Here is a 3,232-nt window from a genome sequence, read left to right on the forward strand (position 1 = left end):
AAGATACTTAAGCCTCTCTGCTGATTTAATTGGCTTTCTTGACTATCTATTTAATCAATAAATGTCAGGTAAAGAAAGGGTAATTTTGAGCTTTGGATATTAATCCATGTTCTGTAGACACTGGGGAAAAGTTGGTTTATGGGCAGATAGAGCACAAAATAGGAATCCTGGTGTGGCACTGTGGGTTAATGCGCTGGACTGCAAAGTCAGTTGGAACTGCAAAGTCAGTGGTTCAAGCTCACCAGTTGCTCCTCGGAAACCCTATACAAGGTCTCTATGGGTCGGAACTGACTCAACAGTATTTAACAACAACAACAAAGAGAACAAGGGAAAGAAGGGCAAACTGAGGTTTCTTCCAGATTTCTTCTTCTCTTTTCCTTCTCTTTCTTATTTGGGTGCAATTGTCCAGTGACCATCTAATCAACATATGATTGAGTAACAAACAAAGCCAGGTAAAAAACGATTGTGAATAAGAAAATAAGAACTTTAAGATCAACTGATGTACTGGAAAATGTTGAGGTCAGTGAGGTGGATGCCAACTGGCACCATGGTGTGGGCTTTTAATGCAATTGTAACTTGCAGTGAGGAATCCGGGTGTAGCCAAAACCTTGGTGGAGGTGAGCCTCATAAATGAGTTTTGATCACTGTTTGGCATTTCCCACTTTCAGTGTACCAAAAGGCTACCATATAATTTATATATCTTCTGCTTGTAGAATTACACTTGACACTTACATTCAATATTATAACTATGTGACAACACTTATTTGTTGTTATTGTTGTTGTTAAGTGCTGTTGAGTCAGTTCTGACCCATAGTGACCCTGTATACGGTTTCCAAGGAGCTACTGGTGAGTTTGAACTGCCAACCTTGCGGTTCCAACTGACTTTGCATGCCAGTGCATTAACCCACAGTGCCACATCAGGACTCCTACAAATCGTTACGGGAGCAGAAAGCCTCATCTTTCTCCCACAGAACGGCTGGTTGTTTTGAACTGCTAACAGTCCAACTCATAACCTCTATGCTACCAGAGCTTATATTGCATTTAATTCTATTTGACTACTTTATTCAGCATCTTTCTGCTTCTATTAAGACTTCTCAAGTTCTTTCCTAAATTTTTGTCTTATAAATTAATTATAATGATATAAGTAATACATGAGCACATTCTTATGAAAACAGTTTAGCTAAGATTAGAATCCCTTTTGACTATCCCCTCTGAATACAAGTTCCCTCTCTCCTTTCACAGAGGTAATCACTCTGATGTCTAGTCTTCTATTTCTCTTCAACATGTTATTGTGGTTTGGGTGAAAGTTTACAGAGCAAATCATGCAATCAACAATTTATATATTTTACACAATAATTTATAACGTTAGCTGCAACCCCCTTAATGTAATAGCGCACTGCTCATGTCCTCCCTGGGTTCTCTGTTTCCATTTGCCTGTCTTTTCTGCCTCTTCCAGCTTCTGAGCTTTGTTTTGGGCAAATGCTACTCATTTGGTCTTGAATAGTTGATCGTTCTGAGGAGCACTTTCTTCAAGGGTGTTATTATTTACTTCATAGGTCTGTCTGCTGTTTGGTGGAAAAGTGATCTCTGGGAATGGGCTTAGTGCCAGGTTTGAAGGGTGTCTAAGGGTCATAGTCTTGGGAGTTCCACCAGTCTATATCAGACCAGTAAATCTGGTCTTGGTTACGATTTTGAATTTTGGTCTACATTGTCTCTCACTCTGTTCAGGACCTGCTATTGTGATCCTGATCAGAGCAGTTGGTAATGGTAGCCAGCCAGGCACCATCTTCTTCTCTGGTCTCAGGCTAGTGAAGGCTGTAGTTCATGGGGTTCATTAGTCCTTTGGGTAATTGTTTCCTTGAGTCTTTGATTTTTTCCCCACTCTTCCTTGCTCTGGATGGGAAGAGACCAATAGTTGTATCTAGATGATTGCTCACCAGTTCTTAAGATCCCAGTCATTATGAACCAAAGGAGAATTTAGAGCATTGTCTTTATGGGCTACATAAATGTCCCCTATGGTACTAAGTCCATTGACTCAGACCCTCAAGGTGTTTGGTTATAGCTAAGAAGTTTGCATAACTTTGCTCTCTGTATGCTCTACTATAGTCTTATACTTGAATTTATTTGTAACACATCCAATACTTATACAGAAGTATCCTCTGCCAAAACTGCACGTGGTCATGGGTGTGCCCCAATATACATTTCACACTTGTTCTGTTTACATAGGGACCTATGTATCCATTTGTAAATTATTGTTTGTTGTTTCTTTTATTGCAGGATTGTGTAATAGTATCATTATTGTTGCCTTATTGCTCTTGCATACATTTTTAGTGTCTTCCTTTGCCTTGGTCATGCTATACTGACTTTCCCCTTATGGTGTACTGCCTAGCCTGTCACCAAAGTGAAAGCATGTCTTTCTGCTTCCTCAAAGATTTAAAGCTTCAGAAACTCTATGCAGGGTTGCTATGAGTCAGAACCAACTTGATGGCATTTAACAACAACAATAACTATCTAGCTAGTGGTTTTCCCTCCCTCCTCCTTCCATCCCTTATACACATCAAAGAATGTTTCCCTTCTGTGTGTAAAACCTTTTCCTAACTCTTCACAATAGTGTAATATTTAACTCATTTTTAATCACCTTGTTTCATTCAGCATAATGTCCTCCAGGTTCATTCATGTTGCAAGATTTTGTGGATTCATTATTAATATTTAACATCATGTAGTATTTCATTGTGTGTATGGAGTCCTGGTATGGCACTGTAGGATAAACACTGGATTGCTAACTGAAAGGTTGGCAGTTCAAACCACTATAATTCAGAACCAACTCAATAGCACTTAACAACAATAATGTACTGTAGTTTATCCATTCATCCACTGATGGGCACTTAGGGTGTTTCTATCTGTTTGCTATTGTGAAAAACTACTGCAATGTATACAAATGTGAATACATCTGTTTGTGTCATGGTTCTTATTTCCCTATGACATATACCTAGGAGTGAGATTGCTGCTTCAAATGCTTATTTCTATTTACAACTTTTTAAGGAAGTGCCATGCCATTTTCTATAGTGGTTGTACCATTTTACAATCCCATCATTAGTTTATGAGAGTTCCAATTCCCCCACATGCTCCACCCTAGTCAGCATGTTATTATTAAAAAAAAAAAAAAAGTTTTATTGTGTATTGAGTGATATTTTACATGGGGAAACATTAGTTTTACATTCATTCTATCATA

Source organism: Chrysochloris asiatica, unplaced genomic scaffold (assembly GCF_000296735.1).
Source record: "Chrysochloris asiatica unplaced genomic scaffold, ChrAsi1.0 scaffold00102, whole genome shotgun sequence".
NCBI classification, from domain to species: Eukaryota; Metazoa; Chordata; class Mammalia; order Afrosoricida; family Chrysochloridae; genus Chrysochloris; species Chrysochloris asiatica.